The 25995-nt window shown below is 42.6% G+C and overlaps 1 protein-coding gene across 1 annotated transcript in view; it reads left to right on the plus strand.

Moving 5' to 3' along the window:
• The first annotated feature begins 5949 nt into the window (after positions 1-5949).
• The window catches only part of LOC135463935 (uncharacterized), a 51372-nt gene continuing 31326 nt past the window's right edge, over positions 5950-25995 (plus strand). Inside the window, exon 1 of the mRNA XM_064741398.1 lies at positions 5950-6534. The gene's annotated coding sequence lies outside the window, so the exon portion shown is untranslated. The remainder of the gene's footprint in view (positions 6535-25995) is intronic.

Below are 25995 nucleotides of genomic sequence, written 5' to 3' on the forward strand. Positions count from 1 at the left end.
CCCGAAAAGCTTTTCGTTAGACGACGTAAAACCCCAGGTGTACACGTCAGAAGCCTACGTAAAATTCCAATTGTACCCATTAGACGACGTCATAAAACCCTTAGTGGTACACGTTAGATGACGACGTAAAACCCCAAGTGTACACATCAGACGACGACTTAAAACCCCAAGTGTACACATCAGACGACGATTTAAAACCCCAAGTGAGAACGTTATACGACGATGTAAAACCCCAAGTGTACACGTTAGACGGCGATCTCTTTATTGTGTTTAGATATTCAATGCAGAGAATATGACATTTGTAACGAATATGGACATCAGACGACGACTTAAAACCCCAAGTGAGAACGTTATTCGACATACATACATACATACATACATACATACATACATACATACATACATACATACATACATACATACATACATACATACATACATACATACATACATACATACATACATACATACATACATACATACATACATACATACATCTGAGGTAATGTATTATTCATGTGAATGTATAACATAATCTCACGTGATAACACCACATCATTGCCCTCTGTCCGTAACCTACTGTTATTGTGTCTTATTTTTATCGTTTAACGCCACACTGCAGACGTTTTCATCCGTCATTTCAGTCATTTTTGTCGAGTGAGGAAATAGTACTTTGTCATAAGACTCCTGACGATCCTGAAGGACTTTGCCCCGTGTGATGTTCAGATAAGCACCTCAAAATGGTGGAAGACAAGTGGTTCACACTGAATGAAAGATTGCATATATGGCTACACTAGCGTCGTCGACTGCTTACTGTGGCCGAAAAAAAAAACGGACGAGTCTAGAAAAATTACCTGTGCAAGGCTAGGTTTTAGCCCGTGCTCTTCGTGTCATAGAGATTAAAGAAACAAGCATCCAGTCGCTCCCTTCAGGATGGCTCCATGTTTATTTAACACACCTGTGATTTTACAACAGTGGTATGCCTGGGCAAGTGTTCACAATCTCTTTATTGTGTTTAGATATTCAATGCAGAGAATATAACATTTGTAACGAATATGGATGTTGCGAAATGCTGATATAAATTGCTTAAGCTTATTGCGAAATACTACCTCCATGTATTCATGTAGACCTTATGAGTACATATCCCAGGACGAAGTGTCCTTACGCTACTTTTCAGACTCGTCCTCAGGTGACCAGGAATCTGTAACTGTTAACTCTCCACTCCTATGAAATCTTTTGTTCATCTTTCTGCGGGAATTTTTTCGGCGTTCCTAAAATTATGTATATGGTTTTAAACCAGCCATTGGGTAAACACCATTCCATTAAATAAACAACTAAATAGATCTGTAATAACAGAAATACATGGGCTATTTACATTTCTCTTTCGTGGACGGGTTTACGACAATCCGTCACAGTCAACGACGCCTTTACGCATTGTATGTAAAGTCAGCCAACCATATGTCAGCGTAAATTGTCTATCCCACCATGACGTGGCCGAAGTGCCGCAGATGTCGCGTTAAGCCATATTCAGTCATTCAACTTTCAGAAATGCCATTAAAGGACTCCAGACCCCCAAAAGGTTTTCCGGTGCTTTGGATGCAAAATTCCCAACAGGGCATCAAGATGGACGTTTCGGGTTAATAATTGTCAGGCCACTTTTCAAAACGACATCCTAAACAAACCATCAAAGGACTAGGGAAGTATATAACATATGAAATTAGGACGGAATCATGCAAAGAGAAACATTCCATAGTTTTCAATGATATAGGAATGACTCTAGGGTTCTCGTAGGTGAGTAACAGCAGTATGCAAAGCGCGTACCATGTTAGCATGTAAGTTTGCTGATAATCAAATTATGTATTATGTGGTGACAAGGTTTGGGCTCGAACCAAAGATCGCCTCTACCGCTAGACTAAAGGGAAGTTCCCTCCAGCCTGGGGGTAGGGAGCGCTTGTATACCATTCTATACGTATAAGTATCTCCATTGTGCTTTGGACAGATCTGTTCATACATCCACCTTGGCGATCTAATCCAACACGATGAATAGACAACTCCTAGGCCTGGGTTCACGGCAAATATACACAATTGTGAAGCAGAGTGCTAGAAAGTCTGAAACCTTTGTCCATATTTACTTGTAACAGAATTACAACGGGTATGACTAATACAAATACAAATGTATGTGTAATACAGAAGATTAGTCGACATCATCAAATCGTATGGTTCCCTGCTCAGTACAAATATATGTGTGTGACACAAAATACTAGTCGGCATTATTAAATCGGGTGGTTCTTTGCTCAGTACAAATATGTATGTGTAATACAGACGACTAGTCGGAACCATCAAAGCAGTTGGTTCTCTGCTGTGTACAAATATGTATGCGTAGTACAGAAGACGAGTCGGCATAATCAAAGCGGTTGGTTCTCTGCTCAAAACAAATATGTATGTGTAATACAGAAGACTTGTCGGCATCATCAAAAGGGGTGGTTTTCTGCTCAATACAAATATGTATGTGTAATACAGAAGACGAGTCGGCATTATCAAATCTTGTTCTCTGCTCAATACAAATATGTATGTGTAATACAGAAGACTAGTCGGCATTATTAAATCGGGTGGTTCTCTGCTCAGTACAAATATATATGTGTAATACAGGGGATTAGTCGGCATCATCAAATCGGGTGGTTCTCTGCTCAATACAAATATGTATGTGTAATACAGAAGATTAGTCGACATCATCAAAGCGGTTGGTTCTCTGCTGAGTACAAATATGTATGTGTAGTACAGAAGACGAGTCGGCATCATTAATTCGGGTTGTTCTCTGCTCAATACAAATATGTATGTGTAATACAGAAGACTAGTCGGCATTATTAAATCGGGTGGTTCTCTGCTCAGTACAAATATATATGTGTAATACAGGGGATTAGTCGGCATCATCAAATCGGGTGGTTCTCTGCTCAATACAAATATGTATGTGTAATACAGAAGACGAGTCGGCATCATTAATTCGGGTGGTTTTCTGCTCAGTACAAATATGTATGTGTAATACAGAAGACGAGTCGACATCATCAAAGCGGTTGGTTCTCTGCTGAGTACAAATATGTATGTGTAGTACAGAAGACGAGTCGGCATCATTAATTCGGGTTGTTCTCTGCTCAATACAAATATGTATGTGTAATATAGAAGACGAGTCGGCATCATTAATTCGGGTGGTTCTCTGGTCAGTACAAATATGTATGTGTAATACAGAAGACTAGTCGGCATCATCAAATCGTGTTGTTCTCTGCTCAAAACAAATATGTATGTGTAATACTGAAGATTAGTCGACATCATCAAAGCGGTTGGTTCTCTGCTGAGTACAAATATGTATGTGTAATACAGAATACTGGTCGGCATCATCAAAGAGGGTGGGGGCCTCCGTGGCTCATTTGGTGAGCGCGCTAGTGAAGCGTAATTACCCAGGAGCCTCTCACCAATGCGGTCGCTGTAAGTTCAAGTCCAGCTCATGCTGCCTTCCTCTGCGGCCGTAAGGCATGCAGAAACCTGCGGATAGTCGTGTGTTTCCCTCGGGCTCCTCCCGGTTTCCTACCATCATAATGCTGACCGCAGTCGTATAAGTGAAATATTCTTGAGTACGGCGTAAAACACCAATCAAATGAATAAGTAAATAAATGAATCAAATCGGATGGTTCTCTGCTCATCAGGCTTTTCTTCCTTATTTAGGCGACTACCTTTCCACCACTAGCGAATGGTTGCCCATTTGTATATCCATAATCAGGTTTGTGATTAACGTTTAGGCATAAATCAAACATTCATCTTTCTATTAAACACGAAAAATACAGCTTCTCACTGGACAAAGTCTATGGAGGCTTAACTGATTCTCACTGGGCAGATCATATGGAGGCTTTACCGATAGATACATCTTATTCACCAGCCAAAAATACAACTGTTACAGACATAGCAGCATACAAATGTGAAACACAAGGTATTAATATGAATACAAGAATAAATAATTGGCGGTTCCCTCCTACCATAATGCTGACCGCCGTCGTATAGGTGAAATATTCTTGAGTGCTGCGTAAAACATCAATCACATAAACAAAATAAATAAATGTATGATTGGTGTGTTGACATCAGAATAAGTTTTGTCGTTGCTTACATATATACATATATAAAACTGTTTTATCGTTTTTAGATTTGTTTGCGTACGTCCCATCTGGGAGATACGTTTGTGGATGTGCACAAGTTGATTCGACGTATATGTTCTACTGATAGCCGACATTTTCTCACCCAAAGAACGGCTTGTAGTCCTCGACTTCGTCACCGTCTGATAGTTTCTGACTGCCTGAAACTGATCTAATTCAAACACACACAAAGTCTCGTAGTACTTTAGTATACACACCGTCTGACATTACATGAGTGTTACACATTAGATGCTCTTCAGTAGTTATACTAACAACGGCTTAGTTTGTATAGAGCACTTTAGTTCGCCTTTAGAGAGACGGGCTCAAGTCCCAGTCTGACCCTCATCGTAACATTGTAAATATCATACAAGACTTGACATATATTGTGAGGCGTTAAAATGAAAATGCTAAATACTGCACCAATCGATAATCCGAATAAAAGTATTCTGAATTGATCGTGATTTTTGATATATGTATCTATCGAAAATATCAATAAACTTTAAAATGACCCCAGTTGATCTGAGATGCACAAAGGACGATTAGATTGTTTGTTGCGCTTTACGAGCTTTCCTCATTCCCTGATCCACTGATATAATAGCATTGTCAAACCAAACAACGCACGCTTTATTTATTCATTTTATTTTATTTCACTAAGAAAAAAGTTAGGGTCAAATGAACCGAAAATCTGAGTTATATAATTGAACTATTTCAAACCAGAAAACTAAAACAAATGAACAGATCAACTGAGTCACAAAAGACTCCTGCGAGTTTACCGACAGTCCCAGTGAGTTAAGAATATAACCAGCAGAGTTCCATGTTCTTTTGACTCAGTTTTCCGAGTTGAATTAGCTCAGTTATACAACTCAAATTTTTCTTTTAGGGAAATAAAATACAATATTATCAATAAGTCATACCATACTACACCCAAAGACATACATGCACTATACAGTAATGACGCAATCTGCTTATAGTGTACACACTCAAAAAAATTATTCTGTTAATTTTTACAGAAAGTATGTAGCCTGCGCGGTAGTAGAATGCATTCTGTTATCATAATATAATGCTATATACACCTATACATATCACTAAGATTCTATTGGAATAACAGGATAATATCCTGTTATTCCAATAGAATGTTAATGTTAATGTTAGCGCGCTAGCGCAGCGTAATGACCCAGGAGTCTCTCACCAATGCGGTCGCTGTGAGTTCAAGTCCAGCTCATGATGGCTTTCTCTCCGGCCGTATGTGGGAAGGTCTGTCAGCTACCTGCGGATGGTCGTGGGTTTCCCCCGGGTTCTGCCCGGTTTCCACCCACCATAATGCTGGCCGCCGTCGTATAAGTGAAATATTCTTGAGTACGGCGTAAAACACCAATCAAAAAAAAATACCCTCTGTTATTACCATACTGTAAAAATACTCTCTGTTAATACCATACTGTAACGATTTACATTGTAAAGATAATCATACATGGCTTGCAGTTTAAATTAATGCCACCAATGTTAAATTTTGTATAGAAACCTTGAGCAGTGCAAATATCACAGAGCACACCGATGGGACAGAAACTGTGTCTTGATCTTTCCTTCTGTTAATACTTGATAAATATACATGTACAATGTATAAAGTCTTTGTCTAAAGTGTACCCAACGCGATTCTAACGGTCATGTGACACAATGTAATGTATGAATGATGAGATTTCAAGCTTGCCTCGTGGTAGATGTAATGTAAAGCGAGCGTAGTGAGCATCCCATGCATGCGCTGTAAGGACTATCATAGTAGATATACAGTAGATTATTCTTCTGTGTAGATGTAATTTTAGAATGCTTACTGGGAATAACACAGCGTATGACACAGCGGAATTGCACCCCAATGGTGAGACAGAAGAATAAAAGAATCTACAGAAATGTCCAACTCATAACTACTCAGAATAAATCCCCCGGTTTGAATTACCCAAAATTTATATGTACTAAGAAAAGAGTGCGCGCCTTTAGTTCGCGATTGTTGCCTATCAGTGAAGGGTAAGAATACAAAATGCGCACACAAGTGTAAACGGTCTTCTAACCGGCTGGGTGTAATAGACACCGAACTGCAAGGACTATAAGCGACCCGCCGTGGCTATGTTAGCATTATGTACCTGTCTACATTCACGTCATGCGCGTTTGCCCGAATGATAATCATGGCTGAAGTCGTCGGTGTTTACGTTTAATCTGAACACATCAAAAAGGCTACGGAACTTTAAGAAGGGCTATAAGCGCAGGTGTTGCCCGTGTTCTGTGGACAGCATCGACAAAGTTTGTCAGTGATACAACCGAGGCAGATGACACGGCTGAACCATTGGGCTCTGATGAAGTAAAACAGGTAAGACAACACACTCCTATACACAAAGTTTTCAACGATTTTGTGTGTTTCTAGGGATGAATGGTTTGTAGCAGAGAAACCGACTAGGCGGTGGTTCAAACCCGAAACGAGGTACAAATCTCTTAAATGCATCCGTTCTTGCTGCTCGTGGGGTCTGTGAGACGCGGCCGTGCAGTCATTTACTTCATCTGACGTTCGTTGAAAACCATGGTGTAGCTTCCTGTACGTAACACGATCAAAAGTTCGCCAGTAGCCTGCCAAAGATTGTTGGCTTTCTACGGTTTCACCGAGTTCCACCACCCAGACATAAAACCTACGAAAATGGTATAACAGAAAATTCTTCAGCGTAGCAGTAAGAACAAAAACGTGAAGATCAAGTTATGAATGAATGAATGCATGGGGTTTAACCCAAAAGTAATCTTATTTTATCTCCTGCCATAAGAAATTATACGTAATTCTCGACATTATACCGATGCCTAATCTTGGATATGAATCGTCATTAAAGATTTGCATTATACTACCAGCCGAAGCCTTTCCATTTAGCCAAGTTCATAGACAGCGATTCTACAATGGATCTGTAGGGCTAGGCACCGTGCTTGTATAACATTTCTTAATTTATTACCGTTCTGAACAATTGACTTCTCAAGTGCTGCACATCGTATCCCAATTTCCCTTCTCCATGTCAGTATATCTCCTGTTGAAGTCAAGGACATAAATAAGTGACTATTATAAACGTGTACGAGTACGTGTATAATCCTTTTTAATCTCAATGAAAGGCGAAGTGTATTTTATATTTACACGTATATTTTTACACCCATAGCAAGGCGAACTCCAGTTGACTGTGCTTTAAACGCTCAATCACATAGCAAGATCTCCGAACATTAGAAAGCTTCTCCAGCTTTACTTATTTGCTCATGTCGCACACACATCTTTGAAAATCATCAGAAGGCAGTTCTTGTAAACTTTGGTTTTAGCAAACGCAAGCTATAGGCCTATACGCTCAAAACATTCATCTGTGAATTTTATCAGAAAGTCTGTTTTCTGGGTGATGTATTCTGTTATTAAAACGTGACATTTTGTCATATTTAACATAATATCCTGTTAGTCTTATGGCATCTTTATGTTGAATGAATAGAAAGTGTGTGTTATATATTTAACAGAACAATCTGCGAGAATAGCAGAATACATTCTATTATCACTGAGACAACAGACTTTCTGTCAAATTTAACACCTTAAATTTTTGAGTGTACCCGTGGATTATGCCCTTAGATTTGATAATCATACGTGAATGTAATCTAAGTAAATGGTTACATACAGAGTCTGCACCAAAAGAATGTAGGGTTTTGAGCAGATGGTGTTCTTGAGTATAAGTTTTCATATGCAATCATGTTAAAATGCTACACAGTAATTTGTTCTCATTATTTATAGACATATTCATGAAATAAAGGTTAGTACTTAACATTCCCTTCTCCAAATGTGCATGTACTTAGCAATTTTGCAGTCATCTAACTGAGAAGAGTAGTATACAAAAGTCTGCACAAATCTGATACAACGCTGGCTAGGTAACGCCCCCCCCTCCCCCCCCGCTAAACACACACACACGTTCAATCCGATAGGGCAAGCCTCCATAGCTGAATTCATTTTTGTCTACGCCCCGAGTGCCATTTTTTAAAACCATTTATGGGGCCCGAGGTCTGAAACTACTAGAGCAGAACTATAAGGACTCACCTGTATGCCATTTCCGCTTGCAAGGCCCCATCAGAATACCTGATAGGTATTGATAGCTCCTGACATGGTCAGTGTGCCTGGACCCATTCGGGTGCCCAAGTAGTTGGCCCACCAACAGGATGTCACAAACAACAAACCCATACAGCATATTGCACCAGCAGCCCCTGACACAAGCTTCGGTCAGCTTGTTTACAAGCTGAGTAAAAAGTTTTTTGTAGCTGAAAACGTGACCAATTTCTGACAGCATGACCCAGTTCTGACTGTGGAGTGACTAGCAGTACATGGCTGAGGCACAGTGTAAACACAACACAGCAGTATGGTGGCCCAAAAGGGACATACGAAATTTGCGGTGAAGTATTAGCGTGTATTCTGGGTAGAATAGGGTGGAGGGGGTGTCTTTTGCAGAGCGGTATTCAGCTTAGCCTCTGCTAATACGCGGATCGCGTTATGTTTATTTGCCTAAACTGTAAGCCGACGGCTAACGTATTTCCCAGCGGCGCTAAACAAGCCGCAAACGAGAGCGGTCGACTCCATTACCAGGACAGCAGGCGCCTTATAGAGTAGAACCACGCCCGCCACTGCCAGGCCAAAAAATCCAACCATCATAGACGAATCAAAAGCGCCCATGGCATTCACACGACGGAGGTACTTCTTAAATAATACCCGCTGGGATACCTTGAAGGGAATCGAACGTGGCAGGTTATGACTGCTTTCCCCCAACTGAATTTTTTTTCGGGTTTAATGGCCGTCACCAAACTGGAAGGCGTAGACTTTGCCTTCCTGACCCTGGAATCCGAAGTCCGAGACGTCAACCAAGTCGGACAGTGCTAAACATGTAGAGCGACGGCCAGTTATGGCAATGAGGTTGTGGCATGACGTGTAATGTCGCGCTACGGTAGGTGGTATTGATCTTCCGACAGGATGCGTCTAAAAGCCCCAGCGTCAGGTGTGCTATGCAAAGGTTTGTACTGTGGGTTGGAGAAACACGTCGTCTTGCCAATATTCACCCCTTTCATCCTTACTGGAACAGACCGAAGGAGTGTAGAACCGTGACCGTGATTACTAGCTGAGGATGCCAGCACATTCCCTGAAGTGCTCACTTCATTCCTCATGAGGGACTAGAGAGGGAAGCTTATAGCCCTCTGAACCCCATTTGTGGGTCCTTCCGAGAATCTCAAAATCGGATCAAGTTCTTGCAGCAGAATGGAGGCGTGTTCACCAAGATGAAGCACTAAGCGACCCATTGCTTTGTTGATTCTCAGCGAGACACCGCGCGGGTGGAATACCTTCTTGTTTAGCGTGCAGAAACTATCAAAGCCTCTAGGCACATCAATGCCCTCACCATGCAGTGTGAAGTCCATCCCGGCCTGGAGGTTCGACAACACGGAATATAGCGTGAGATCAAGAAGGGCCACTTTTAGGCTGCAATCAAGATTGCCTAGACTGTGCGACAGCTCGACTGCGCTGCCGTTTTGAACATCAGATAAAGTAACAAACATAATGAGTATGGATACGGCCTACAGCTTCAACAGAGACATAACTTACAAGGCCGGCCCCTCACATAGTATCTAACCCCACGCAGATCATCTCACATATCCCGATATCTACGTGTGCGAGGGCAAAGCTTCCAGGCAACATTCGCAGATGTGTACCAGAAGAATCGCTTACCAGAGGTAACCAGCAATTCCATCGTTCAGGCCTGGAATACCAAGGCAATACAGTTTTGGCAGAACCAGTTAAACTTTGCTGTCTTGTGTGGTGTAACCGCTAAAAATCATCTTCACGCCCCGACCCCCGAATGAAGAACCTGTTCTCATTACACGTTAACTACCAGGTCCGGAGGATCTTTAAAGAGATAAAAGCATACCCTACCACCCGACACAGCTTAGGACGCGATCAACAACCCGTTTGACAAGAGGCCTATGAAGAACTGTGCGTCTCTCCACATACGGACTGGAGTGTAAGCCACGGTCTCGGGGTAGCTTGCTATTACTTGACCTTCGATCCGAGCAGGGTGTCATTTCCTAGAAAATACGGCGTTCTGCACGTAGACTCTATAAAACAGGACGGTGTGGACGCCTTTGCATCACTCATTTTCGACACATCCTTGGGGTTCACTCAGCCGGGTGTAGAACGCCTAAACGATCCCATCCGGATATACGTATGGGCCGTATTAACAAGGCCGTGAATTCTTGGGACAGGGACGGCCTTCGACCCGCAGAAGCAGTTTCTTGCCATCATCGAAGATGCTATTTTCTCCCCGGTCGACCTACCGTCCACCATCAAAAGATACCAGGACGTGTTACAGTACGCCGGTAGTGCCGTTGACTTTGTGTTCGGTATAGGCCTATATATGGCTTCCAGCGAAATGCTTCTGAGGGTCAGTCAGATGGCCAACCACAACAACAAAATCGTCTTGGCCGCGGCCGGTCAGAAGCTAGGCGCCAATGAGGGTGTGAACGTCGAAGTGCTAACTATTGTGCAGTCCCAAGGGAAAGGAGAACATGGGATTGTAAGGCCAAAAGACGATGTTCCCCCGCCCCAACACAACAGCTTGAAAGCCCACCAGCTTGAAGTCGGTTACTGCTGTTGTGGTCCCTTCATTAGCCATCCTCAGCAATGAACAGAGCCCAAACATTCTCGGCCAGCCTACCAGCTAAATTCCAGAGGAGGTTCAACAACCATGACACAACGCTGTTGACAATGCCAGGCCGCGCTGCAGCCCATTTCCCAGCCAGCTTGCCAAGGGCGCGCCCTAGGGCCTGGAGATGCTTTTTCACCCACTCTTTGAGACCGCTCCTGTCGGGTGGCTTAGGAGTTGGCGCTGGAGAAGGTGTAGAGCCCCCGGTGAGCGCTAACACCAAAGTGGAGATCGTCATTCCATGCGCCGTGAGGATAGAGAAGATGGTGATCCCTTTCTCCCGGAAGAGTGTGCGGATGCGCTCGGCCAGATTGGTATCGTCGTGTAGGATGCGATTTATGGTTTCCCTGATGCGGTTTATTTGAGACCGTAAAGCTTTGCCTGTTGACAAGGCTGTCTCGAAGCGGGCCGCCCTCTCATCCTTGAAAATACGTAGCCGTTCGGCAATGCGGCGCCAGGAAAATTCACCCTCGTCCTCCCCCATTTTCCGTTTTTGCCTAGCTATGTCTTCGTCGAGCCTTCATAGCTTGGCGAGGTAATTCGTGTCACGCCGGATAGTCTGCAATGCCTTGTCCAGCCTTTGTATTTCTCAAAGTTTGATCGGTGAGTCGAGCATCATTTCAAGGACCCGCTCGATGTCACTATCTGTCATTTTTCTGGACAGCATCAGAGGCATCTGTCACTGTTTGGCCCAAATCCTTCAGCTCAGGGTGTCTACCCTGTCGGCCGCGGCAACCAGCTGATATACCGTGGTCTGCGGGGCTGTGGCTGCTGTCTTTGGCAAGGATGGCGGTCTTTTATGACGCGTCTTGCTAACAAAGTTAAGATCATGCCTAATAATGATAATCGCATCGCTTTGCCCAGCAATTGTGGATAGTGCCAAAGGCTTGGCAGTCCGTCTGTTGACAATGCCACTAGCCGCAGATGACCGCTTTTCTGATCCACCTCAAATTTATCGTCACAAATAACCCGAGCAAGATCGACGAGATCCAGACACTCAATGCCCGCTTCCCCAACCTCTGCAATCATGACGTCATTGTCCCGGACACCACGCGTTTAGCCTTCACGATCACTCCAACTTCGTCCGACTCTAACGTTACTGTGCTATAGTCAAGAAGACCACGATCAAAGTCAGCAGAAATGAAGTCTTGTCCATCGACGACACCAATGTGTTCCATCGTTTCGGCGATCTATGGCTGGCCAAAAAGAACGGCAGAATGCGGATAATCAAGGCATTTGTACACGAAGATGGAAACAAAGCCATCACTCGGGCATGCGGCAACCGGTTCCATATACCACTGGATTTCGAGCTCCTCGAGAGCCATATGCTCTTCTATCAGACTGCCTTGGCCGACCAACTCGTGTACGAGCTAACGTTCATCGATTACTGCCGGGTGCTAAAAAAAACGAAAGATGGTGAAACCGCTACATACTCAGTCTGGAGCTCGATACGGTCACCCAACAGGGGCTGGCTAGGCAGATCTCCATACTATATGATCGCGTTCTCCGACAAAGTAAGCTTGTGAAAAGCAAGAGCAACGGGCTCTGGAACATACACTTAAATGTGTCAGTCAGCTCGCTGAAGGGTGCCTTGATACTGTTTAAAACAGTCGGATTATGGTGGGACAGGATTTCTGAATCCTTCACCAAGGCGGAGGTTACGGTAGAGGGTGTCCCAAATCAGCTGTACAGCCAGGGCATTCGGGAATACCAATACTGGGAAGAGACCTAGAAGTTCTTCGTCAGCCCACCCATTAAGAAGCGGGACCCAGAGGTGACCAGTGTCGTAAAATACTTAGGCCTAGCAGATGTGTCTCTGGATGAGTTCTTAAAGTCAAAGTATGCTCTCTGGCTTGACTTGAGGATAACTGATGACGACCAGCTACATGGCAGTGGAAGGCGCTTGGAGATCATCAGTGATGCGATCACTACACAGGTCAAGAAAGTGGTGGGGGCGGTGGCGGGCGTAATGAATGTGTGTCAGTATTTGATCATGGACGCCCAGCTTCACATCGAAAATGGCAGGTTTATCAGCTCGCTGTATTGACTCAGTTCAGATGTATCCCAAGTGCCAGTCATCTGTGGGCAGACGGGCTTCGGGAAAACAGTTTTCATTCTAGACTTGCTTGAGGGCCTGTTCAGCGGGGTGTTCCCATCTGTATATCACGTGTGCTGAACTCACATGGATGACAGTAGAACTGGTGCTTCTGCTTGTGGTGATCGTTGTCTTAACCCCGCTTTTCATCGTACTTCTGCGCGGCTATATTAGACTAAGAGCTCATCAGGTTGCCCAATTGGCCAAAACTCTCGGGGAAGCCGCGATACAGGCGTATATGTTTGCCAGCATATTTCTACCTATCCCACACGAGAATCGACCAAAGTTGGTAGAAGAGCTAGAGGCTTACCCATGTGCTGCACACGCGCTTAGCATTGCTGCGTGCCAGCTGTTTCACAGCTATGGCATGTACTTAGCCCCGCTAACCATGGCGCTTACAACTGCTAGGCATTGTTCATTTAAACACAGGTAAACCGGACGGGATGAAGAATATGAGTTGTACAGAGGACCTGGGGAATGCGGGACGGACTTAGCCAGTAGAGAAGAGGGTGGCAACGGTGAGCAGTCAAAAACGTGCCAAAGATCCTAGAAGAGGTGTTGCGGGACGGGCTGGTGCTGCAGCGAGAAAGGCCAAGGCGGCAAAGAACTTGGATAAATCTTCTTTGTTACGCAGCAGATCTACCGATAAACCCTCCGCTGCAGTGCATAATATCGGTGCGAAACAGCAGTAGGAGGAGAGGGTGAACGCGCCAAAGACACATAGGGTGCCAGCATCAGCAATGCTCTACTGGGCGCCTCTGTTTATCGTATGTGGCTTGGAATCATATTGTTCCTGCACCAAGGGTGTAACGAAGTCACCAGCATGACAAAGCCTCTTCTTGTCGTCCAGTCTTTCCGGGATGTCGACGCTGTAATCCACGAGTACACTACGGTCACGAGCAAGACACTTTTACTCGATGCCAGGAGAAGACCAAAATATAACCGCGAGATTACCTTCGTCATACTGGGAATGTGCAGGGTTGGCCTTGTCAAGTAATCCGAAAAACCGCGCCGCGACGGCCCTGGTGGCATACAAGCTAGCAACGTAATCCTAACTTGCCGGAAGGCGTTTGGGGCCTCAGTGCCGACACAACCTTAGTAGTGAGGTGGCATATTTTCGCCCTTTTTATGCAAAGCAACGGATGGAACGATGGGTTTCCCCAAAAAGCTATACTTCCTGTTGCTAGAGGTCGGCCACTGCGCTCGCCGCCACAGGACTCCCGGCCCTCTGCTTAATGCAATAATTAGTGGCTCGCTCGATCTCAGGCGGCAGGATGAAAACATCTCGATGCGTTTCGCGGCAAAGGTTCTGTCCGGGCCGACAAGGGCGACGACTGGGCAGCGACCTGAACTTGCTGATTCCGCTAGTTCAAGACTGATCAGGCTGTCGGAATATCTCGCAAGTCTTAAGAGATCGGAAGCGGTCGAGCACCTACTATAGTCCCAAGGGTTACTGGATGGGGCTAGCAGCCATTAAGAGACTGACAGAGAATGCCATGGCCTCTGAAGATGTGGCCCAAAAATTGATTTTTCGGTGCCGAATGAAGCCCATGAGGCCGATATTCTGTTTCTGCCGCATGATCGACAAGGGCGAAAGCTTTACAAGTACGCCCTCACAGAGTTTGACATCGCGTCAATTAGGCCGAAACCCTGGAAACGAGAGAAGCTAAGAAGGTCGCTGATGGCCCTGGCCCACATATACAAACGGGGACCGCTTAAAGGGCCAAAGCTGCTCCAGTTTGGTCCCGGGCGTGAATTCATGGGCGCTACATGCCAGTTGCTCGCTGAATATGGCGTATCGATCAGACCTGGGCAGGTAGACGTGCACCGAGACCATGGCATTGTGGAGCGTTTCAATCGCACTCTGGCTGAGCGGCGCTTCGGTCATTAATACTCCCAGGAGTTGCGTTTGTCTCCCGGGTAGCTTTATTGCCAGCAGTCATTGCTGCCTTAAATGGGGGAAGTGACCCAACTCACCAGAAAGAAGCCCAGAGATGCCAAAAGGGTACGATCTGTGGCACATAAGCCCTCTTCAGTGATTCTAGGTCGCCCAGCTAGTCTTCGCGAAAAGAAGTCCATTTAAGAGGTTGGTCTTCGCTATCTGTACGAGCCTGGTGAGCTGGAGTGTTGCCGCCGTCCGGCGACTGATTCTGTGTGGTCCCTGGATATCTCTCGGTGACCAAGCCTGGCGAGCCTGCGCTCTACCACCTTCACTTGCAATTGGGTGGCCCTTGTTGTCCGTGAGGAACTTCTTGCGATGCCGCCTGACACTCAGCCTTCACCGGATGGGGTCTCACAACACCGCTAGAAGCTCATCTATATAATCCCTCTGGAAGGGCATCTTTGTGTCAATCACAGCGTGTCCACCCCGTTTTCAGCTATCCAGCGCCTGGAGTCGAAGGGTGTGAGCGGTACCTTGTTCAGACGCCTTTGCCTGTCTTCTCGATCAGCAGCAGGTTGATACGGGCCAAGTCCTCTGGCTGTTTTCTGATGTAGTGGACAGTCACCTCTTAATCCCAGCCGAAGACGTTGATAGCCAAATCAATCAACCTTTGGAATCTGGACGACTGATGTGGGCGCGTCGATCCCTTCTGCACAGGCTGTACCGGCTTCAGCAGGTGCTCCTTGAATGCCTCAGGAATGGACTCATCCAGGATGTTTTGGATTACGTTACGGAGAGTCGGATTTTCTGCGCATTTCTGCTAACAGTTGATCGACCCATTCCTGGATGGGCATGCCAAATGGATTTCTGGCTCTAAATGGGAATTTGAAAGGCGGCCAAACGTGCAAATTCTTTCTGCAGTGCCCTCTTATCACGCTGCCGCGTCTTGTGAGCCTTTGTTTGCTCGTAACGCCGACCGCAGAAGTTCGGCAAGCCTGTATGCATGGGCCCTTACGAAGTCTTACCAGGTGGACCTTATAAAAATCCCCAAGGCAACTTTTACCGCAGAGCTCTGCTGAGCTTAAAGTGAGCCACTTTCATATGTCGTGTCCCTTAGGTATACTGACTGTATGGGTATATTCGCAATAGTAAGTAATATCTGAGTGGATCCCACCTGTGTAGACAACCGCGCCACTCTATCCGGCGCGGTGCCAGGAGCAGCCTTTTGTACACTGCTAAAAGAGTCATAAAGTATACATATGTATATTGTATCATCTTCTGGCAGGGCGCGTCCATGCCGCCAAAGTGCTGCCAGAAATGACACACCACCCAGTCACATCATACTGACACCGGGCGTACTAGTCATATTTTCTTGCGCTAGCATCTTTGTGCTAAGCGCCAAGCAAAGCAGCACGACTAGCCTTTTTAAAATCTGTAGTATGACACGATCAGGGTTTGAACCCATGTCTCCCGACTTTGACGCGGACTCGCTAAACATTAGCCCACTGAAGCGGTCTCTAAAGTTGTGAAAATTACCACGCTGCCCCCCTTGTTAAATCAAACATATCTTTATAATTTAACAGCTATGAACAAAAAATGGATTTGTTAGTCGATGATTGCATTTTGGTGTTTTACTCTTACGAAAGTGTGCATTTAGTGATGCACACAACGGTGTATGCCAAAGCAGGAAACATTCGCAAACCTAATATCGATCACAAGATGTTAACATGGACACCACTGCTCAATGTGTCTATGTGTAAATGCCAACTAATATCTGCTGTGTGAGTCCTGTGACACGGCGGGGCTTCATTCAAGTGTTACCTGCTTATAGGGGTGTGTCTCACCGAAAATACAGGTAAACACTGATACAGTGTATCACCGTAAAGGTGTTGGTATTTTCATGTCTGTTGTAACCAGACAGTGTCTTCAAAGGACCGAAATGACGTTTCAGTCAATATATAGGACGCGAAAATACACATATTTTAGTACTGAGTTAAATTGTTTTTCAAGGGTTTCCATTTTCGCAATGATTTTTTTTATAAACCTTGTCCAATTTTCTTGATATTTTGCAAAGTAAATGTGAAATTGGAATTACTGATCGGTTGTCTAGTACGAATATTTACTTTACAGAAAGGATCTGCTTTATGTTATCCCACCAGACCGAAATATTCCAGATATTTTTAATACCGTTTCTAGGTACATTTCAAATGTCCCCCATTGTTTTAAAAAAGCTTTGTAATTTAACAGTCCGAAGACCCACATTTTTAGGGGTTATTTAAATTTAAATTTTCTTTTTTTAGATTATGTCTTCAGAGCATTCACAATAAACTAATTGAAAAATAAAAATATTTTTCCACGTGGCGAAAAAAAATGTCATTTGAATGAAATATAAGAAACGTAATTATGTAATTTACATAATTTACTGTAAGATTTTCAGTTATTTACTAGATACTAGTAATAATTATTTACGTGAGACAAACTTAAAGAGTGGTTTTGTCAACTTTTATATAAAATATATTGTGGTGTCATGGTTTTTAAAATGTATTAAACATCAAGGACTGCCCTCCCCTGTAGACTACACCATATAGCCAGTGCCGTAATTTTATGCCACCTTTAGCGTTCAGTTCTTTTCCCTGAATGAAGAACCTAATCTCGAACAATATTCCTTCTCAATTTTCTTTTTAAGAAGTTGCATCGAAAGCTATCAAAAGTTGTAGGGAAAAGGGAAAGCAATTAAGATTTTCATGGAGTGTTACATTTCGGCACATTGAACTCAACTGACCTGTTCTACACTTTTAAGTTCCGCATTTTTAAGAAAGTTTCAGCATTTCGACATGTACCTGTCAGGGTAGAAATATGCTCTGTGTGTTACTGAAATATAGGTGGTGTGCTTTGTGTATTATTAGATCCAGTGGTTTTTTTAGGGCTTTCCCCTAATATTAGGTAGTCGTACCGGTTTGCACCACGTATTACATTTGTGTGAGTATTTCTTGTGCACATAGCAGTCTGGTTATACCGACGTTTTAAATTTGTATTACGGATGATACCTTAACCCAGAGTGAATGTACGGAAATTCATTCCCTGTCAATCATTCGCCTGATACCTTAATCCACAGTAAAAATACGGAAATTCATTACCTGTTAAGTATTAGGATGATACCTTAATCCAGAGAACAGTTACGGAAACTCATTACCTGTTAATCATTCAGATGATACCTTAATCCACACTAAAGGCACAGATTAAACTCATTGCTTTATATATTTATTTTTTTGATTGGTGTTTTAAGCCGTACTCAGGAATATTTCACTTATACTACGGCTGAGAGCACAAAGGCTAGTTCCACATACATACATGCGGCCATGCATTCATTCATTCATACATACATACATACATACATACATACATACATACATACATACATACATACGTACGTACGTACATGCATGCATACATACATACATACATACATACATACACACATGCATACATATGCGGACCTTACTTCTTCACGATACTGCGGATATAAATCAAAAGGACTCCAGCCATCGATAAGCACCTCAAAATGATAGAAAACAACTGGTTCACATTAAATGACAGACTGCACGTATGGCTTCACTAACGTCCTCGACTGCTCACTCTTGCCTATCAAAACCGGGGGGAATCTGGAAAAGTTGCCAGCCCAAGGCCGGATTTCAGCCCGCACTCTTCGAGACATAGAGAGTGAAGAAGGAAGCATTCAGACGCCTACTTTAGACTGGCTGTCTCTGATGTTTTCTCAGTGATTTCATCACAGTGGTATGTCTGGGCAAACATACACAATCTCCGCATTGTTTGTAGATATCAAAGGCAGAGGAAATTTCATTTGTAACGAATCTGGATGTTGCGAAATGCTGTTATAAATTACTTCAGCTTATTGCGAAATACTACCTCCATGTATTCATGCAGACCTTTTGAGTACATATCCCAGGACGAAGTGTCCGTGTGTTACTTTTCAGACGGGTACTTGGGAGACACTGGATCTATGTTACTCTACGCACTCCTGTGAAATCTTTTGTTCGTCTTTCTATGGAAATTTTCAGGAGTTCCTAAGATTACACGTCGGAGTCCTCGACTCCCGGCGAGTTCATATATTGACCAATATACATATACCGGGCAAACCTCTCTCAAATGCAAACCATTCAAATAAATGAACAAATAAACAGATCTGTAAAAGCAGAAATGCATGGGCTATTTACCTTTCTCTTTCGTGACAATCCGTCACGGTTAGCGATGAGTTTACACATTGTATGTAAAATTAGCCAACCATAGGCTAGCGTCAGTTGTCTGTCTCACCATTGCATGGCGTTATGTGGCGTTACGCCATATTCATTTATTCAAGTTTCTATCATTGTACGTAATTAGTTTGTATTGTTTTTGAGCTATGAGTGCTGTATACATGTACCTTAGAGTTTCAATCGGGGGCTCCATGGATCAGGTCTTTAGTGCGCTAACGCAGCGTAATGACCCAGAAGCCTCTCACCAATGCGGTTGTTGTGAGTTCATGTCCGGCTGTGCGTGGGAAGGTCTTTTAGCAAGCTGTGGATGGTTTCCTCCCACCATAATGCTGGCCGCCATAATATAAGTGAAACATTCTGAAAGAGTTTCAATCTTCTGAAAATGATCTGACTTTCAGCACAGGTAAGAATTTTTTAACGTTGAAAACATTTTCAATATTTTGTTGATCTCATTAAACATATAGAAATTTTCTCTTTGTGTGAAAAAAAATTCGTGGTTATGAACCTAAAATTGGGGTCGGGGTGACTGACTTGTATTCAACGGTAGGACCAAAGGATCTGTGAATATCGGCTGCAAAGATTTAGCTTTTAAACGATGCGATAGTTAAGTTTTTAAAGAACTACGTTCATGGTGTGAAGATGAATGTGATGCAACGTGATGGACAAAATGAAGTTTGTTCTGATTCCTATGGGAGCAAATCTGTAATATTGAACCTGATTTCGGTGAATAGGAACAGTGTCTTGGTTTATGTTCGTCAGTGTAAATGTAAATGGGGTTCGCCAGCCTTCTACAAAGGGAAACAAATCGTGTAACTGATGAAACAACAGTGCCCCCTATGTATTTGAATAACGGTGTCACCTTTGATTATTCATGATTACTGGTGTATTGTTATTTAAGTAGGTAGAGGGCACTGCTATATTATCAGTTATAAACTTTGCTACCCTTTGTACAGGGCTGGCGGAACCCATTGACTTGACCCGCAACAAAATTTGTTGAAATCATGGCCTCGTCGAATCACTGGAAATGTGACCATTTCGTGTTATGCAGCTAAAGAGAACGAACAGACAACACTAAACTTCCATTGTAAAAAAACTTTTTTATTTTTTCACTGGTGTTTCATGAACTAAGTAGAGTGCTTCACAATAACTATGCTCTAGGCGGGTTAACATACCCAAATAAAAGAAAACCTTACGGAGATGCTGAGACCGAAACTACTGGTAAAATCGGTGACAATTTTCAGCACTTCAGAAATGAAGTTATGGGACTCCAGACCCCCAAAATGCATTCCAGTGCAGTTTCCAAAACAACATCTGAAACAAACCATCAAAGAACAAAGAAAGTATATAATTAGGACGGAATCATGCAAGAAACAGTCAACAGTTTTCAATGATATTGGAATAACGCTAGGGTTCTCGTAGGTGAGTAACAGCAGTATGCAAATCGCGTACCATGTTAGCATGTAAGTTGCTGACAATCAAATTACGTAAGATGTGGTGACAAGGTTTGGGCTCGAACCAAAGATCGCCTCTACCGCTAGCCTAAAAGGGAATTCCCTCCAGCCTGGGGATAGTTAGCGCTTGTATAGCATCCTGTAGGTATACGCATCTCCGTTGTGCTTTGGGCAGATCTGTTCATATATCCATCCAGGTTATCTAATCCAATACGACAAATAGAGAAACCGTAGCCCTGGGTCCACGACAATGAGACACAAGTATGAAGCAGGGTGCCAGAAAAGTCTGGAGTTTTGTATGTGTAATACTAGTCGGCATTATCAAATAGAATGGTTCTTTGCTCAGTACAAATGTGTATGTGTAATACAGAAGGCTAGTCGGCATCATCAAATAGAATGGTTCTTTGCTCAGTACAAATGTGTATGTGTAATACAGAAGATTAGTCGGCATCATCAAATAGAATGATTATCTGCTCAGTACAAATGTGTATGTGTAATACAGAAGATTAGTCGGCATCATCAAATAGAATGGTTCTTTGCTCAGTACACATGTGTATGTGTAATACAAAAGACTAGTCGGCATCATCAAATAAAATGATTATCTGCTCAGTACAAATGTGTATGTGTAATACAGAAGATTAGTCGGTATCATCAAAGCGGATGGTTCTCTGCTCAATACAAATATGTATGTGTAATACAAAAGATTAGTCGGCATCATTTCTGCTCAATACAAATATGTATGGTGTAATACAGAAGATTAGTCGACATTATCAAAAGGGGTGGTTCTCTGCTCAAAACAAATATGTAATACTGAAGATTAGTCGACATCATTAAAACGGGTGGTTCTCTGCTCAGTACAAATATGTATGTGTAATACAGAAGACTAGTCGGCATCATCAAAGCTGGCTTCCTCTCCGGCCAAAAGTGGGAAGGTCTGGCAGAAACCTGCGGATGGTCGTATTTCCTCCCACCCTAATGCTGGCCGCAGTCGTATAAGTGAAATATTCTTGAGTACGGCGTAAACAAAAATTAAATAAATAAATAAATAAATCAAATCGTGCGGTTCTCTGCTCATCAGACTTTTCTTCCTTATTTAGGCGACTGCCTTTCCACCACTAGCGAATTAGGTTGCCCATTTGTATATGCATAATAAGGTTTGTGATTAACGTTTAGGCATAAATCAAACATTCATCTTTCTATTAAACACGAAAAATACAGCTTCTCACTGGACAAAGCCTATGGAGGCTTAACTGATTCTCACTGGGCAGAGCATATGGAGGCTTTACCGATAGATACATCTTATTCACAAGCCAAAAACACAACTGTTACAGACATAACAGCATGCAAATGTGAAACACAACAATATTAATATGGATACAAGCATATGTCATTGGCGGTTCCCTACCACCATAATGCTGGCCACTGTCGTATAAGTGAAATATTCTTGAGTGCAGCGTAAGACATCAATAACATGAATAAATTAAATAAATGTATGATTGGTGTGTAGACATCAGAATGAGTTTTGTCGTTGCTTACATGTATAGAATGTTAAACTATTTCAGCGTTTTTAGATTTGTCTGTAGGTCCCATCTTGGTAATATGTTTGTGGATGTGCACACGTTGAAATATGCTGCGATTCGACGTACCGCTGTGAACGAACCGCTTGTAGTCTTCGACTTCGTCACGGTCTGGTAGTTTCTCACTAGCTTAAACTGACATATTTCAATCACGCACCAAGTCTCGTAGTACTTTAGTATACACACCGTCTTACACTACATTGGTGTTAAACAGTAGATATACAAACAACGGCATAGTTCGTACAGAGCGCTTTAGTTCGCCTTTAGAGAGACGAGCTTAAGTCCCAATCTGACCCTCATTGTAACATTGTAAATATCATACAAGACTTGACATATATTGTGAGGCGTTAAAATGAAAATGCTAAATACTGCACCAATCGATAATCCGAATAAAAATATTCTGAATTGATGGTGATTTTTTGATATGTGAATCTATCGAAACTATTTCATTAAAAGATTTACTATATCTTGGGGATTGTTTGACCAGAATTAGGGATTAGGGGATTAAGGAAGATTTGTATTTTGTTTCAGTAAAAAGCCATAATAGTTTGGTATTAGTATCGATCGAAATACAATGTGTACCCTAATACATTTAAAATGACCTCAATTTTTAAGAGTTGATTTGAGCTGCACAAATACTTATCGATTGCCTGGACGATTTGATTCTTTGTTGCGTTTTACGTACTTTCTTCATTCCCTTATCCACTGATATAATAGCATTGTCATTCCAAACAACGCATGATTTATTTATTAAATTTATTTTATTAAATTTATTTTATTACACTCAATCAGACTATCAGTTAAAATGAACAGATTTATTTTTCAGAGTACTCTAACAGTACTTTCTGTTCATACCATACTGTAAAAATACCTTCTGTTTATACCATGCTGTAGAAATACCCTCTGTTCATATCATACTGCAAAAATACCCTCTGTTCAACCCATATAGTAAAAGTACTGTCTGTTCATACCACACTCTAAAAATACCCTCTGTTCAAACAATATAGTAAAAATACCCTCTGTGCAATCCATACAGTAAAAATACCCTCTCTTCATACTATACTCTACAAATACCCCCTGTTCATACCATACTATAACGATTTGCACTGTCAAGATAATCGCACATGACTTGTAGTCGAAGTTAATGCCAGTAAATTAATTAAACAAAGTGAATTTTTTGACCTAAAACTATGCTTATATCTATGAAAGGCTGAAAATACCCCAAAGATTGCTAGCAACCTGCGGATGGTCGTGGGTTTCCACCGGAGAGTGCCCCGCTTCCTCCATAATGCTGGCCGCCGTCGTATAAGTGAATTATTTTTGAGCACGGTGTAAAACACCAATGAAATAAATAAAAAATATATTAAAAACTGCTACAAAATGTCCGAATTTTGTTGATTTGTGTGCAAGTGCAAAATGGTAGAATGTTTTAGCATAACCTTGTGAGTTTGTTGGTGCCACAGCGAAAAAAATTAAAACATTCCGGTCATGCGCAAAGATCTTTGTGCCCATAGGCAAGAGTGTCCACCCCGTTTTCAGCTATCCAGCGCTTGGAGTCGAAGGGTGTGAGCGGTACCTTGTTCAGACGCCGCCTGTAGATGCAATGGCGCTCTGACCGCAGGACATCCATGCCATCGCGGAAGGTCTGCTTTTCGAAGCGGGCCTCTTTGTACTAGTCATGTTTAATGTGCTTCTTCACGGTGGTCTTTTTCACTCCCGTGGCCTTTTTGATGTTGTGGTCGCTGGCCTCGAGAATACTATAAATCTTCGGGTGCAGGCAGATGTATTTGGCTCTAGGGCGCCCAACACACTCATCCTTCATTTTCCCCAAGACCTTCTTGCTCGCCATGCTTTGCAGTGGGTTGTCTTTTGGATAGTGAGACGTGTCATACTGGTCTGCATGCCTGGCCATGTCCCTGTATGCACCTTCGATCTGGATCTTCAGCAGCAGGCTGTCTGTGTCAGTGTAGAGGAGTTGGCTACGCTCACCGTACTGAGACTGCTTCTGGTTGTACTAGAGGTCACACATCATGTGTTTAGAGACGTCTAGGATGCTCACACCGACATAAACGTGGCGGTTGAGCACTAGGCGGCTCTTGTGCATCTGAATCGGTGCAGGGCCATTATGGAATATGTTGGTTCGGGCGAAGGCCGGTCTTGCTATCAAACAGGGCGGCTTGAGCAAGTTGTTCATGAGCAAGATACTTACTGTTTTTCGATTATGTTTTCAGAGCAAAATTAAATTAATTGAGAAATAAAAATATTTTTCCACGCTTCTACGAAGCCGTAAAAGTCACGTGGCAAAAAAATGTCACTGGAATGAAATATAAGAAACGCAGTTGTGTTTTATCAATACAGTAAGATTTTCATTTGTTTACCAGATACTAGTAATAATTATTTACGTGAGGCAAATTCAAAGAATGGTTTCGTCAACTTTTATATAAAATTTATTGTGGTGTCATGCTTTTTAAAAATGCATTATGCATCAAGAACTGCCTTCCCCTGTGGACTACACCATATAGTCAGTGCCGTAATTTTATGCCACCTTTAGCGTTCAGTTCTTTTCCCTAAATGAAGAACGTGACTGGTCTCGAACAAGATCCTTCTCAATTTTCTTTTCAAAAAGTTGTATCGGAAGCTATCAAAATTGTAGGGAAGAAAGAAGACTTTTATGGAAAGTTCCACGGTGAGTAGAATGTACTGAGTGTTCTGTTTCGGCGCATTGACCTCATCTGACCTGTTCTACACTTGTCCACATTGTTAAGAAAGTTTCAGCATTTCGACATGTACCTGTCAGGATAGAAATATGCTCTGTGTGTTACTGACATATAAGTGTGCTTTGTGTATTATTAGATCCAGTGGTTTTCTTAGGGTGTTCCCTTTATATAAGGTAGTCGTACTGGTTTGCACCGCATTATACATATATGAGTATTTTTTATGCACATAGCTGTCACAGTATACCGACGTTTTAAATTTGTATTACGGATGATACGTTATTCCAGAGTAAAGGTACGGAAATTTATTACCTATTAATCATTTAGATGATACCTTAATCCAGAGAACGTGTAGGAAATTCATTACCTGTCAATCATTCGGCTGATACCCTAATCCACAGTAAAGGTACGGAAATTCATTACCTGTTAATTATTAGGCTGATACCTTAATCCAGAGAACAGGAACGGAAACTCATTATCTGTTAATTATTCTCCTGATACCTTAACCCAGAGAACAGGTACGGAAACTCATTACCTGTTAATTATTCGGTTGATACCCTTAATCCAGAGAACAGGTACGGAAATTCATCACTTGTTAATTATTCGGCTGATAACTTAACCCAGAGAACAGGTACGGAAACTCATTACCTGTTCATTATTCGACTGATACCTTAACCAAGAGAACAGGCACGGAAACTCATTACCCGTTAATTATTCGGCTGATACCTTAACCCATAGAACAGGTACGGAAACTCGTTACCTGTTAATTATTCGGCTGATACCTTAATCCAGAGAACAGGAACGGAAACTCATTACCTGTCAATCATTCGGCTGATACTCTAATCCACAGTAAAGGTACGGTAATTCATTACCTGTTAATTATTCGGCTGATACTTTAATCCAGAGAACAGGAACGGAAACTCATTATCTGTTAATCATTCGGCTGATACCTTAACCCAGAGAACAGGTACGGAAACTCATTACCTGTTAATTATTGGGATGCTACCTTAATCCAGAGTAAAGGCACGACAACTCATTACTTTATTTATTTATTTGATTGGTGTTTCACGCCGTACTCAAGAGTATTTCACTTATACGA

Source organism: Liolophura sinensis, chromosome 3, assembly GCF_032854445.1.
Source record: "Liolophura sinensis isolate JHLJ2023 chromosome 3, CUHK_Ljap_v2, whole genome shotgun sequence".
NCBI lineage: Eukaryota > Metazoa > Mollusca > Polyplacophora > Chitonida > Chitonidae > Liolophura > Liolophura sinensis.